This window comes from Callithrix jacchus, chromosome 17 (genome assembly GCF_049354715.1).
Source record: "Callithrix jacchus isolate 240 chromosome 17, calJac240_pri, whole genome shotgun sequence".
Classification (NCBI taxonomy): Eukaryota; Metazoa; Chordata; class Mammalia; order Primates; family Cebidae; genus Callithrix; species Callithrix jacchus.
The window spans coordinates 55,785,763-55,801,810 of NC_133518.1; the positions used below are offsets into that span (position 1 = coordinate 55,785,763).

General features: G+C 39.5%; 1 protein-coding gene and 1 long non-coding RNA gene across 7 annotated transcripts in view; one reads left to right on the forward strand and one right to left on the reverse strand.

The window, feature by feature from the left end:
* The window catches only part of PLCL2 (phospholipase C like 2), a 267,523-nt gene that overhangs the window by 227,499 nt on the left and 23,976 nt on the right, over nt 1-16,048 (forward strand). The window lies entirely within an intron of this gene.
* Nucleotides 1-16,048, reverse strand: part of LOC128930001 (uncharacterized) — a 53,967-nt gene that overhangs the window by 15,459 nt on the left and 22,460 nt on the right. For both annotated transcript variants that reach the window (XR_013528666.1, XR_008477451.2), the window contains exon 6: nt 15,535-15,614. This is a non-coding gene — a long non-coding RNA (uncharacterized LOC128930001). The remainder of the gene's footprint in view (nt 1-15,534; nt 15,615-16,048) is intronic.

A 16,048-nucleotide genomic window follows, 5' to 3' on the forward strand; every position in this document is an offset into this window, starting at 1 on the left:
CCGAGGTGGGTGGATCACAACATCAAGAGATCAAGACCATCCTGGTCAATGTGGTGAAACCCCGTCTCTACTAAAAATACAAAAAATTAGCTGGGCATGGTGGCGCGTGCCTGTAATCCCAGCTACTCAGGAGGCTGAGGCAGGAGAATTGTCTGAACCCAGGAGGCAGAGGTTGTGTTGAGCCGATATCACGCCATTATACTCCAGCCTGGGTAACAAGAGTGAAACTCCATCTCAAAAAAGGCTTCCATACAGTAAAGGAAACAAACAACAAAATGGAGAGACAACCCACTGAATGGGACAAGGAATTAATAACCAGAGTATTTAAGGAGCTCAAACAACTCTGTAGGAAAAAAAATCTAATAATCCGATTTAAAAATTGGCAAAAGGTTTAATAGGAATTTCTCAAAGGAAGACATACAAATGACAAATAGGCATATGAAAAGGTGCTCAATATCACTGATCCTCGGGGAAATGCATATCAAAACCACAATGAGATATCATCTCACTGCATTTAAAATGGCTTCCATCCAGATAACATGGAGAAAGGGGAATGCTCATACATTGTTGGTGGGAATGTAAATTAGTACAGCCATTATGGAGAACAGTTTGAAGGTTCCTCAAAAAACTCAAAATAGAGCTACCATATGATCGAGCAGTCCCACTGCTGCATGTATACCCAAAAGAAAGGAAATCAGTATATCAAAGAGGTACCTGCACTGCCATGTTTATTGCAGCATTGTTCACACTAGACAAGATACATCTACGTACAGTTGAATGGATAAAGAAAATGGGATACATATACACAATGGAGTGCTGTTTGGCCATAAAATAGAATGAGAGCCTATCATTTGCAATATGGATGGAACTGGAAGTCATTATGTTAAGTGAAATAAGCCAAGCACAGAAAGAAAAACATCACATGTTCCCAATTATTTGTGGAATCTGAAAATCAAAACAATTGAACTTATGGAGATAGCGAATGGGAAGATAGTTACCTGAGGCTGGGAAAGGCAGTAGAAGGTCAGAGCAGGGGAATTGGGAGTGGTTAATGCATACCAAAAAAAAGTTGGAAAGAATGAGTAAGACCTAGTATTTGATAGCACGACAGGGGTGCTATGGTCAATAATAATTTTACTGTACATTTCAAAATAACAAAGTGTTACTGGATTGTAACACAAATGATAAATTCTTATTAAGTGGATAAATACCCCATTTTCCATTATTATGCATTGCATGCCTGTATCAAAACATGTCATATACTCCATAAATTATATACCTACTATGTACCAACAAAAATTTAAAGTAAAAATACAATTTAAAAAGAACATTGAGGAGAAAGGATATCTGCCTGAACAGGTGTTTAATGTAGCTGAAAGTACTCTGTTCTGAGGGGAAAAAATGCCACAGAAGACATTTGTTAGTAAGGAAGAGAAGCAAGCACTAGGATTTAGGGCAGGAAAGGATGGGCTAACTCTGCTATTTTGTGCAGATGCAGTTAGGTTTATGATAGTACTGCCCCCATCTATAAAGCTGCTAATGCCCGAATCTTGAAGGGAAAAGGTAAGCATTAGCTGCCAGTCTTTTGGTTATACAGCATGGAGGCCTGAACAACAAAAGCTTCTTCTGTATTGGTTTCATCAATTATTTGTTCCTGAAGTCAGGAAGTATTTTGCTAGTAAGGGAATGCTTTTAATGTTCTTTTGATATTGGACAATGCCCTTAGCCACCCAGAACCCCATGAGTTCAACACTGAAAGCAATAAAGTGGTCTCTTTGCCCTCAAGCACAATGTCTCCTTGTCAGCTTCTAGATTAGAGGGTCATAGGGACCTTTACGTCTCATTACAGAGGATGCTATATGGAAAAGATTGTTAATGCTGTGGAAGAGAACCCACGACAGAAGGATTCAAGATACCATTGTTATTACAAAAAAAGTCCGTGAAAGTCATCAAGTCCAAAACAATAAATTCCTGCTGGAGAATATGTCCAGATGGTCACAGGATTTATAACAGTTGCTGAAATAAATCATGAAAGAGATTGTGGATATGGCAAAAACAAACAAACAAAAAAAATGGTAAGGGGTTAAAGGGTTTCAGGTTACAGATTTTGAAGAAAATCAAGAGCTCATGGACACCACACCAGAGGAACTAACAGATGATAACTTGATAGAGATGAGTGATTCCAAACCAGTGCCAGACAATGAAGAAGATGTAGAAGAGCAATGCCAGAAAAATTGACATCAGACAATCTTGCAGAAGGGTTCCTATTACTCAAGACTGCTTTTGACGTCTTTTATGACAAGGATTCTCCTGTGATACTAGCACTGAAACTAAAGCAGAAAGTGGAAGAAGGATTGGTACTGTTGGAAGCATTTTTAGAGAAGAGAAAAAGCAAAAAAGACAAATTACAGCGTATTCCATAAAGTTACACTGAGTGTGCCTGCCTCTCATATCTTTCTTTCTACCTCCTCCGCCTGTGCCACCTCTGACACAACAAGACCAACCCCTTCTCTCCTTCCTTCTCCTCAGCCTACTCAGCTAGAAGATGAGGACGAAGACCTTTATGATGAGCCACTTCCACTTGATGAATAGTAAATATCTTTTCTCTTCCTCATGATTTTCTTAATAATGTTTTCTTTAGCTTACTTTATTTTAAGAATATAGTATATAATACATATAATATACAAAATATGTGTTAATCAACTGTTACCAGTAAAGGATCCATCAGGTCAGAAGTAGACTATTAGTAAACTTTTTTGGGAGTCAAAAGTTACATGCAGATTGTTGACTGCATGCAGGGTCAATGCCCCTAACACCCCTGTTGTTCAAGGGTCAATTCTATTTGCAAAAGGAAACCCTAGAGGCTTATAACTTTTGTTTTTATATTAGTCTGTTCTTACACTGCTATTAAGAAATAACTGAGACTATGTAATTTAGAAAGAAATGGATTCATGGTTAATTGGCTCATGGTTCCACAGGCTGTACAGGAAGCTTGATGCTGGCATCTTCTCAGCTTCTGGGAAGGTCTCAGGAAACTTAGAGTCATGGTGGAAGGTGAAGGGGAAGCAGCCCCATCTTACATGCTGGAGTAGGAGGGTGGAAAGAGGTGATGCACTCTTTTAAACAACCAGATCTCATGAGAACTCAAAAGGGGGGATGGTGTTAAACCATTCATGAGAACTCTGCCCCCATGATTCAATAACCTCCCATCAGGCCCCACTTCTAGAACTGGGGATTACATTTCAACATTAGATGTGGGTGGGGACACAGATCCAAACCATATTACTCTGCCTTGGCCCCTCCCAGATCTCATGTCCTTCTCACATTTCAAAATACAATCATTCCTTCCTAATAGTCCCCCAAAGTCTTAACTCATTCCAGCATTAACTCAAAAGTTCAAAGTCCAAAGTTTCATCTGAACAAGGCAAGTCCCTTCTACCTGTAAGCCAGTAAAATCAAAACAAGTTACTTACTTCCAATTTACAATGGGACATAAGCATTTCCCTGTTAAATATAAATTCCAGTTTCAGGACATTTCTTTGCTTATGCATATGAGCACAGGTAGTTAGAAGCAGCCAGGCTACATGTTGAACACTTGCTGCTTAGAAATGTCTTCTGCCAGATACCCTAAATCATCACTTTCAAGTTCAAGGTTCCACAGATCCCTAGAGCAGGGACACAATGCAGCCAGTCTCTTTGTTAAAGCATAACAAAAATGACCTCTACTCCAGTTCCCAGTAAGTTTCTCATTTGCATCTGAGACCTCCTAAGCCTGGACTTCATTGTCTTATCACTATCAATCAGCATTTTGGTCACAACAATTTAACAAGTCTCTAGGAAGTTCTAAACTTTCCCTCATCTTCCTGTCTTTTTCTGAGTTCTCCAGACTGTTCCAACCTTTCCCCATTACCCAGTTCCAAAGCTATTTCCACATCTTCAAGTATCTTTCCAGCAGTACCCTGCTTCTTGGTATCAATTTTTTGTTTTATGAGGCTTCAGAAACTTACAATCATGGTGGACGGCAAAGCAGGAGCAGGTATCTTCACATGCCCAGAGCAGGAGAAAGAGAGTGGGGAGGGGCTACACATTTTTAAACAACAAGATCTTGTGAGAACTTATTCACTATACACTACCAAGGGGGGATGGTGCTAAAGCGTTTATGAGAACTCTACCCCTATGATCCAATCACCTCCCACCAGGACTCACCTCCAGCATTGGGGATTTTATTTCAACATGAGATTTGGATGGGGACCCAGATTCAAACCACATCAGTTCGCATTTATGTCAGAATGTTTCTCAGCTCTGTTTTACAAAAGTGAAAGGTTCTTTCCTAGGAATTCTCATGTTCTGTTCTCTGCACCATGTCTTGCTGTGTGACTTCAGGTTAGTTATTTGACCCCTCTCTGCCTCATTTTCCTTCTTCTAAGTGGAAGTGGATTATGTCATTTCCCGATGGCCCTATGCCTTCTAAATTGCAGTGACCTAAGATCAGTTACATAAGCAGCAATTTGGGAATGGCTGGATTACAGTTACTGAGGAAGATGAAAAGACTAAACAAGTCATCCCCCGTAATGTCACAGAACACATAAATTGTAGCCCATCATCATTAGTTTCAAGGAGGAAAGTCAACACTTAACTCTGAAGATGAAAAGCCAGCCTTTCTGAAGATGAGACACAGGAAACCTGCATCAGACTCCTAGGCCCCATTTGAAATCCTCAGCATCTTTTCTCTTAAAGACTGTGTGTTGAACTACCACATCCTCTTCTAGGCAATTACTAATTAATTAACTAATAATTAGTGAAGCCATGGGAAGAAAAGAAGTAGCAAGGTCCTCAGAGGCCTCTTTCTCATTTAATTCCCTTATAAGGGACCTTTATCACTGATAAGGGATGGCAGAGGAAGTGACCACAAAGACAGCAACTAGGCCAACTCATTCAGAACAAAAGCTTCACAATAAGCAACTGGTCTCTAGAAACCCCTGTCTCACCACACCCCAACCGTCCCTGTAACCTTCACCCTAATTCTGCTCTAACATTCTCATATCATGTATTCACAGAGTCATGTGAAGAAAAGAAAGATTCCCACATCAACTTTCACACTAATGGTATTTTTCATACGTGTGGTCAGAATCTCCTGGGGATGCTTGTTGAAAATGCAGTCTCTTTACATCATTCCCAAAATATTGACTATTTGGGAGTGGGACTCAGGAATTTGCACTGTGGTGAGCACATTCAGGTTTTGAGAACTTCTCTTTTGAGGGTGGAGCAGAGCAGGCCCCCTTCTGGTTCATGCTGTTTCCCTAAGCCTCTCTGTTCTGTCTCTCACAGGGACAGTGTGAGTGACTGCTCAGACTCAGACATGTACCAGCTGTGTGATTGAGTGACGGCCGAATTATCTTTCTAGAGCAGCATACTCCTTGCTCCCACCAGTGACATTTCCCCAGTGCCACAAGTGAGGGGGGAGGGAAGTTTAGGGGACACTTGCCCTTCCTGGGATACTTGTTCTGTGATTAAATCCCAACCGTGTGCTCTCTTGTCACATCTTCCTCCCTCCTTCCTCTGTAAACCCTTGGAGTCACTGAAAGTATCCCCTTGTATTTAAATAGCAACTCTCAGGGTCATCTCAGCAGACGTTCTGCTGAAGAGGGGTCGGGAGTGACAGTCTGTTTTTAACTCTGGCATTTGCATAAATAAACTTCTTGGTTATGAGAACTCCCATTATAATTGCTTATTAAAGCTGAGAAGAACTACACTTCAACTCCACAGACAAAATGAATCACCTTTCTCATACAAATACCAGAAGGTTGTGTGTGTGTGTGTGTTAGGTATCCTTAGGTTTAATATAAAGTAGTTTGGCTCAGATAATCCCTAAGGCTTTTCAAGTTCTCAAATTCTATGGTCTCTAAATCCTATAGTATATTACAAATATATAAGGATTGTAAAAGGGAATACATAAATAATTGGATAAAAGTGAACAAATGCATTCTAAGAATGTTTTAACACTATTTAGAGGTAAACTTTGTTATAAGAATAAGAAATATAAATCAATTTTAATTAACCCATGTTCTTTTATTATAGGTCACTGTATTTTCATTATAGGTCCATGCCACGTCAGTAACATATTAAAGAAAAAACAGTCATGCATTTGTGGAATTTGTTTCATGACAAGTTATTACACTAATTACTTATTGGAGATGCAAAAAAGAAAAATGATAATGTCTCTACCATCATGGAAAGTTATAATAAAACACAACCAAGTTAGTGGTATAGATAGCAGGTATAAGTGAAATTTTAAGAAAGGAGCAATTTCAGAGGCTTTCCTCCTTAGGAAAGGAAGTGGAGCTTGAACTAGGGACTTGAGGGAATGCAGGATTTGTATAAGTTAAGCTCATCCACTCAAGGAACAGGAACAGGGCATTTTAGATGGGCCAAAGCTTAGCAGATTTTATCATCAAGGTTTACTTTCAATGCTCATGAAACATATTGTCCTGGCTGCAGGGAAATATTTGCTTCAGGAAACAGTAAAAATTAGGGTGGGAAATACAGGCTGGGCCCAATGATGGAAGCCTTTTAACTCAAATCTAAAACATTTGGGATTGATTTTTTTTAAGCCAACATTCACTAAAGCCTAATTCATGCAACACTAGTCAAGTTCTTTGGGCAAAGGACTTCATCATCAAATTTTTATAATGCAAGTTATTCCCCTTTGGAGATTCTCAGTACACATTGGCATGCTAAATATCCTCCAGTTTAACTCAGCATTTATCAAATGTATTTGGTGATAAAGCCTTTTTCTCAAGTTCTATCTGTCAATGTCTTGAATACTTCAGGAAACTGTTACAAGCAGTGAGGTCACTAGATAGTTCAGGACTCACTCAGGGACTCAGTGATTGATTCTGTCTCCTGTGCCCTCTATGTTCATATACTACTCCCAGCAACAGAATGTGGATGCCTGAAGTATTAGTTTAGGAAGAAGTTGGTTGTGAGGGTCTGTTTCTGGTGTGACACACATGAGATCACAGTAGGATGCTCAAACGGAAATAGCTAGTAAGTTGTCAAAACAATTATAGTGAAGCTTCAGGTGGAGATCGTACCTACAGATAGAATTGGCTGTCATCCAAAAGAAGGACCACTTGAGTGGATGAGTTTTCTGTAACAATTGTTTTCTTGTAACACCCCATATAATTTACTTATGCTCATCACTTGTCTGTCTTCCTCCTACTAGAGTGGAAACTCCTTGAGGGCAAGGGACCTTTGTCTGTTCATAACATTTCCCAAATGCCAGGAACAGTGTCTGGCACAAAGCCAGCACTCAATAAATATCTGTTGAGCTGAATTGAATGTAGAATGCTTCATATTTATTTGTTCCGTGAACATGAGCTCTTACTCTCCATCTGACCAGAAAAGAGGATATGGACCCTCCCTGAAGAGGGCTCCAGGTCGACTATGGGAGACAGATATCTAAGCCACTCATCATCACCTAGGGAATAAGTGCAGGAGTGAGTGTGCACTTCCCTGCAGCCCTGACCACACAGAGGAGGAGTGGGAAGGTCTGTGGGGATAGTTGAACCAGACCTTAGGGCAGGAGTTAAGTCAAGAAGGTGGTTTGTCTAAGAGCCAAGGCAAGTGGGCACGACATTCCAGACAAACAGAAGAACGTATACAGGGCAATACAGCCCATGTCAGCAGCAGCAGTGAGCAACGTGGAATATCACATGGGAAAAACAGGAGCAGCAAATGAGGCTGGAGATACAGGCCAGGAACTAATATAACCTCGCAAGCTTTAACATAACATTAAGCAAACGAACTTAGTGTTAGACTGCATGTAAAAGAATTTTGTATGGCAAAAACAAGCATGCTGAAGATTGTGCAAACAGTACCTATTGATGGATTGAATGTGGAGTAGGAGGAGAGAAAGAGATTTTTGGCTTCATCTTGGAAGGATGGAGCTGCTATTTACCAAGATGCCAAAGACTGGAGCAGACCTGGGCTTGAAAGGGACTATCAGGGGTTTGTTTTTGGACAAGTTAAGTTTATGCCTAGTTGGCCTCTAAGTCTAAAGTTTAGGTAAGAGGTCAAGACTGGAGTTAATCAGTTTGGGAGCTATCATCACAAAGGTGATCTTCCAAGCTGGGAGGCTGAGCTCATCTAAGAAGTGACCACAGGCTGGGCACGGTGGCTCATGCCTATAATTCCAGCACTTTGGGAGGCCGAGGTGGGCAGATCATGAGGTTAAGAGATCGAGACCATCCTAGCCAACATGGTGAAACCCTGTCTCTACCAAAAATTAGCTGGGCATGGTGGCATTCGCCTGTAGTCCCAGCTACTCAGAAGGCTGAGGCAGGAGAATCTCTTGAACCTGAGAGGTGGAGGTTGCAGTGAGCTGAGATTGCACCACTGCACTGTAGTTTAGTGACAGAGTGAGCCTTTTTCTAAAAAAAAAAAAAAAAAAAAGAAGTAACCATAGACATAGAAGAGGGATCATCCTTGGCCCCCAATGTTTATATGTCAGCAAGATGCAGAACAAACAGGAGGTGAAGGTGTGGCAGCCAGAGAGATGGAAGGGGAACACTGTGATCTTCTGGAAGTCTAGTGAATGAGGTATTTCAAGGAGATGCTATTTTTCAGATGTTTATATTAAAGACCCCAGAATTCCATCACATAATTGGTAGGGATGTCGGGGAAACCAGTAACTCAGATTTTGGGGAGGGAAGGCATATAAATTGGGTCCATATCAAGGGAAACCCACATGGCAGTACATTTTAGAGTTTCAAATTCTGTGTACTTTCAACCAATAATTCAATTTTTTTCAGAGATTATTCTATGAATATGATCAAATACTTAGGGAAAGTCATATGTGCAGTGGTTTTTGTTGTGATGTTGAGGACAACTTAAATGTTTACCAGGAGGGCCCTGGGACACACATTATGATACATCCTTAAAATGGAACATTATGCCACTGTACAAAGAGTAAATAATTCAAAAGTTAGCCAGACACGGTGGTGTGTGTGCCTGTAGTTCCAGCTACTTGGGAGGCTGAGGCATGAGAATCGCTTGAACCCAAGAGGCAGAGGTTGCAGTGAACCAAGATTGGGCCACTGCGTTCCAGCCTAGATGACAGAGTGAGAATCCATCTCAAAAAAAAAAAAGAAGTATATGTGTATTTGTGTGTGTGTATTTGTGTATATATGTATATGTGTATATGTATTTGTGTGTATATATACACAAATATATATAGTACTTGTTCAAACATATGGGGTCTTTAATATAAGGCTATATGTTTGAACAAGTACTATATATATTTGTGTGTATATATACACATATACATATATATGCTTGCCTCCAGACATATATACATATATAAGAAAGGTCTTATATACATATATAGATAGAGATATAGATAGTTGTAAAAGCAAGAGAAACCGTGTGTGTTATTTGCTAACATTTGCTTTAATGAGGCAGGCAGAATATGCCGTGTGTGCTGTGTGCATCTCTCTGGAAGGATACCTAAGAAGGAATAACAGAGGTTGCCTGAGAGGGGGAAGGGAAGCAAGGAGGCTGGGAGATGGGGAAAGGAAAGACCGTTCCTTGTATATCAGTTTATGCTTTTAAAATTGTTGAACCATATGACTACATTATCTGTTGAAAATTAAAATAGGAAGAGGTGTCAAAAAGAAGGAGAAACATGGACAGGCTGCAGTCTGCCGTCACGAGGGCCTTGTGTGTTATGGTAATCATGCCAAACTGTGGGAGAGCAGGAAAGCATCGTCGTGAAAGTGGCGATCTAAACAAAAATGTTCTAAGTCTAACAGAACTTCTCTGTGCGTAATTGCGGTGAAAAAGACCATTTTATTTCTCAGTAATAAGTGAGGGGTGTGTTGCTGAGCGCATTGTTCTTCATATTACCATACCCAGGTGAGTCACGTGGTCCTGTGTTTAGAATGGTGGTGTGGTAATTAGATTCCACAAAGGGTTGAAAGTTATGCAACTTCATCTCACCTAGATCTACCCAGATGGAAAGTGCTGGCAGAAGAAGAAAACCTCCCTCATATAATTCATTCACAAATTGTACTGCTGTGGATTTGGCATCACAGGGATCTTGTCATCCATCTGGGTTTCAGGCATATATTTAAGAGACCTGGTTTATCTATTCCATCTCACGTGGAACGGGATTTAACAGTTCAAAATCCATCTTGAAATAATTTGGCTTTTGTTAATGCCCAGATTGTTTGGGAAGAAGGCCAAGAAAAGGAGGCTACCAACTGGATCTATCTGAAAAGCAGTTAGGCATTTCCACATCTCCACAAGGATTAGGATGTAAATACCCACAAGTCGGTCGCACACCCAAACTTCAGACCTCTGGAGTTGTGAGTCAGAGCATGTAGTTTACAAAGGCTATATGTTTGAACAGGTACTATATATAAATTATACATATTCTTATAAAATTTTCAGATATTCATATTTTGTTCTCTAGTATGATACCATACCATAAGTCATGTGCAGACCATGTATGTTAAGATACTTTTAATACTGTTGATGTATCACCTCTTGAATGAGGTCCCAAAATACACTTGTGTCATATGGAATTCCATCCTTCAGGAAATATTCCACTACACCTAATTTGGGGAATTTGAAATAAAAATATAAGTAGATGTTTTGTCATCATTTAAAAGATTTTAGCTTTTGCTTTTAATTTCAGTTTTTCAGCCTACACACAAAAATTTTTGTACTGGTTGTGAGGTGATAAAAGAGCTTTTTGGGACAGCAAAGTAAATGTTCAGTTGAAAAACTAATCTTTAAATGTATCCATTTAAGATCAGTATGTCTCCTCATGAAGAAGTTTTAAAATTGTATTTGCTTCTAAAATTTTAGCCATGTGCTACATGCTGTATTTTAGATTCATATCATTTAGATTGGTAGAGAAAATCCCAACCAGAATGTTTGAAAGGTCGTCTGCTTTACGTTTGGCAAGAATAAATGGCATTCATTTCATTGAAAAAGGAGATGATGCCATGTTTCTGACTTGGCCCCCACTTCCTTTCAAAGCAGAAGCCTCTTTTTGATATCTTTTTATTGTATATATCATATTTTTTATTTTTAGGGCTGTTTGGTTTTTATCTAAGTTTGTTATCTGTGATGGGAAGCAGAAAACTTGATAGAAGTGGAAATTTCTCTTCACTATATTCCAGTATAGTTGTCTGCAGTTGTACTAAATGTTGAGTTAATTATGCCATCTTGAAAATTTTGCACCCATTATTAATTTTCATAAAACCTGACATTTTAGTGGCATTATCATTCATTTTTGTCATTAAGCTTTTAAGCCCTTCAGGAAAAAAACTCTTTAAAATATTTAAATTATAAAGTATTTAGGAATAATTGGAAATTATATGTAATCAGCACCTACACATATAAAAAAATCTGAGCTGTTTAGATTTTAGAGATAACACCGAAAGAAGCAATAACTTTATAAAATATGTTTCTTTATATAAAATTCAATAATATAATTTTGTATGACCATACCAATTTTTAAAATTTAACATTATAGCTATAAATCAAAGGTTAAATGATTTGTGCAGTCCTCACCATGAACTGATGGCCTAATTCTGTTCTTTGTCCACACAGTCTGAATCTTTCATTCCCTTTCGACCAGAACTGAAACTCTCCTTGACATCACCTAAGGATTTCCCACATGTTCTTTCTCTGCTGTTTGATGACCTACTATTTATACCCTTGGTTCTCAAGTTTATTATCACAAAGAAATTGCAGCAAGTTTCCTCATGGTTAACATTCCAGAAGAAAAATAACCCACTGCTTTTCCCTAGGAACAGAAACTTGGGATCATGGAGTCAAAGGAACCTAATGGTTGGTTCTTTGGCACAGAGCAACTGAGGCTCAAAGACAATAATTTTGTCGAGAGAGCAACCAAAAAAGAGGCCACTGAGGCTCAAAGACAATCATTTTGTCGAGAGAGCAACCAAAAAAGAGGCCAGCCAGGTCTGTGTATGAGACACTGATCATTTGCTGATTTCTGAACATGATTTACCCCTGAGTATTAATTCCTGCATGTTTTATTGGATTCATGTAATATGCTCACAGCCTTCAAACTTTGATGTCTTTAAACACACTATATATTGACTGTGATTTATATAGCACATAGCAATTGTGCTGCACTTCCAAAGGACTGTTTACCTAGTTAGTGTTGGTTTTCAAATGAAGTTTATATTTTAAACTGGAAAAGATTTCCTTTTCTTTAGCTAGAATTAACTGTTACCTCTTGTTGTACTTGGGTGGCAACATGGTTGTAGAATCAAGGAATCCTAGTTCCTTCCCTTCCCTCTTTAACAGCTGCCCAAAAATGGCCCAAAAATGTTATGTTTCACCTTTAAAGAAAACATGGACAAGGCCATACTTAATTTGAGACTTTTATCATGCCATTTAGTTTAAATTAGACTGGTATATGGGACATTGACTAATAGAAAAAAATACAATTATTTTGTTAATTAGCTTCAAGATAATGTGAACAACTATACATGGCTCTAAAATACACAAATTTAGGATGCAAATGTGTTGGCATAGTATTTGGAACATACTGGAAACATACATACAGGAAAGTGGAATTTGTTTTTGAAAGAAAAAATTCCTACTTCTTATTCCCTCATTATTATTGTCCTGGTTTCTATTTCTGAACCTGAAGATTGTTTTCACAGTGGGAATTCTTGTCACCATCACTAAGCAGCGGCAGAAGCAGCAAGCTCAACGCCATCCCGAATCTGCCTTCCTATTTATTCTCCCCAGTGTCTTTCCATACGTCCAGCAGGCAATGCTCTGGCCACATAAGCTAAGAGCCATACTCTGTTAGAATATTAGGACTCTTTTGGCTTAAATCCATAGTTTAAAAATTTCTAAATATGACTTTCTAAATATGCAGATGATCATCACAAAAGAAATTTTCTCAGGATCAATAAAATTCCAATTATTTTTATTATGTTGGTTTTTCTTACCTATAATTCATCAATGAAAAATACTTGTGTCTCTTTCCCTCACTCCTTCCCTAATTCCTCCCTTCCTCCCTAATTCCTCCCTCCCTTCCTCCCTTCTTTCCTTCCTCCCTTCCCTCCCTCCCTCCTTCCTTCCCTCCCTCCTTCCTTCCCTCCCTCCTTCCTTCCCTCCTTCCTTCCTTCCCTCCTTCCCTCCTTCCCTCCTTCCCTCCTTCCCTCCTTCCCTCCTTCCCTCCTTCCTCCTTCCTCCTTCCCTCCCTCCTTCCTTTTTTGGGATAGATAGTCTTATAGCTCTTAGATTTTCTGAAATACCCCTATAATCATGATCCTCTGATACCTACTGGATGTGGATTTGCATCTCTCAGTCCCATCTCCCCATCTTCCTAATCATGTTTTCCTCAGAATGATCCCTAGTCCTCTTGCATGGAAGTCTGAAAATGCAGGAGCCTGCACTTTAAACACACACCTCCAGTGATTCTGTTGCTCATCAAGGTTTGAGATCCACTCTCTAGTGTCTATGCGACTTCTCTGTGCTGCCTGTCCCCACCATTCTCTGGCAAGTTCCCCCAGACCCTCCTCACATGCTCTTTAAATTCTCTGGATTACTGTAACAGCGTCCACTTTTGCCTGTTCAGCTGCAGCCACATTCACACAGTTCCTTGCCCACCCACAGCTCTTCCCAACACTGGGTCATGCCCCATTCGCATCCCCATAGTGGGAGTCCCACATCTCTTCTCCTTCCTGTAATTAAAGTACAAGGAGTTTTAACTTCTTGTGGGAGCGGAGAGGGAGTATGACTTGCTCTTAAGCTTTTTATTTCTTACCTGATTTTCGCCAGCTACTTTAAAACTCACTCTGTCTACTCTTTAGACAGAATAGTGTGACTTACAAAAGGAGAAGACAGACTACTCTTCAGCTTTTTAGCAAGAGAAGGACTTTTTCAGTGGGCTAATGTTTCTTTGCTGAAAATAATTTGAAAAATGAGTTGGTTGCTTAACCTCTAACCCAGAGAAGTTCTTTATATACCACTGTTGGTATAAAGAACCCAGAAGACCTCCTGTGACCTGCTAGGAGTAGATTTCTTTGGAATTTAGTACCCAGAGAATAATGCAGCTTGCATCTTAGATATGTTATTGGATTTCTTTTGTTTTATATAAATAGACGGATTCAGTTCAAATGTATAATCTCATTCTCTCAGTTCAAATATATAATCTCTCTCTCTCTCTCTCTCTCCCCCCACACACACACACCCTTCCTTCCCTCCCTCTCCCTCCCTCTCTCTCCCTCCCCTTAGAACTGGTACCTATGCAATAGCCCTTTCAATGTTCTGCCCACAGAATAATTATTTTACACATTTGACTATATTATGAGCTCATATTAAGGACTAGAATTTTTTGTTAGAAAACCTTGGGTCATTGGGCTCAGAAAAACCAAGATTAAAATCCGTCTTCACCACTTCCTCAGGAAAGTGCTATAGCCTCTGTCTGCATTTCTTATCTAGCATACGTGAAGTGCCTGGCAGGTTGCCTTGTGATTCCCTTTATTGTGTATCCTTAGTCCTTGCCCTGCGCCTTACATGTCACAGGGAGACAGTGAAAGGTCAAGGTGAGAACAAATAAAACCAATATATGCTTCAAATTAGTTGATTAGCAAAATCCACTCTGGTGGATTAGCAAAGATCAGTCATTTCTAAGTTAATAATACAGAAATGTTTAAAAGAACACCCTGACCAACATGGTGAAACCCCTTCTCTACTAAAAATACAAAAATTAGCCAGGCGTGGTAGGGGCGTGCCTATAATCCCAGCTACTTGGGAGGCTGAGGCAGGAGAATTGCTTGAACCCAGGAGGCAGAGGTTGCAGTGAGCCAAGATCGCACCACTGCACCCTCATCTAGGTGACAGAGTGAGACTGTCTCAAAAAGAAAAAACATGTTTTGAAAAAACAGATGTGTTATGCAGCAAATCAAATAAATAATAATGGGATTGATATTGATTGTCTCAGTCACTTTTTTGGATTCTGAGTTTTTAATTTTTAACTTAGTATTTCCATTGTTCAATGTATCACCTTTTTGCCTGTTTGTTTGTTTTTTTAAAGAGCTTCACTAATAAAACATTTTGTATGTCCCTGTGAACTTTTATTGAGCTAGAGATATTTTAAGAAGAGTAAAATAAGGGGGAATGGTGTTGTCTAATTTTTTAAATAGATTTGTAGAATATGAGATTTTTAGATAGCAGCCATGTAAGCAGCTACACTTGTTTCTTTAAATGTTTCCCTGTTTATACCTTATTTATATTATTTTTTATCCTCTCAACTCCGTTTCGTCTTCAAGTCCCCAATCCTTCTCAAGGCAGCCTGTTCTGTAACAGTCTCTGGCCCTAGGCTCATACCCTCTGAAGTTTCTGAAAGCTTTTTACTTAAGACCTAGAGTAGCCGTTTTGTCTAAGTTCAGCATTCCCTTCTTCTGTTCTTCCAGACTTACATTATGTGAGTTGGAATTAAGCCCAATATAGCAGTTCCTGTCATTGCCCCATTACCTTACAGGTGATCAAATGTTCAGCAAGGCACCATGAACAGTCTGTCCCTAGCAGAATGAGGCTTCCATGCAGATAGATACCTTGATGTTAGAAAAATCCTTCATTATTGTTGTTACACCTTATGCCAGTTTTGAAATGCCATAAAAAAGCATTGTGAAGACCCCACATGTAGTGAAGCAATTGTAATATGTGGTCCTGCATTAACAGCACTTCCATTTTTCCTCCCAGTTTCTTTTCCCATGCATCTTGCAGTCCATGGAGTCATATTTCTTGTTTGTAGAGAGCTACACCCTACCTCCCCATCTTGTGTCTCTTCCCTTTCCTAGAATTCCAGTCATGGATCCCATTCTGCAAGACTCAGTGATACTTATGAGAATATGGTGCCTCCTGATTGCCAGAAACATAATGAATATTAATTATTCCTGTTTGGAAATCCAGAATTCTTGCCAAAGTCCAGTATTAAAACTTAGAAAAGCCAAGGGCATCAGTCTTCTCATTAGGGCCCCAACCAGTG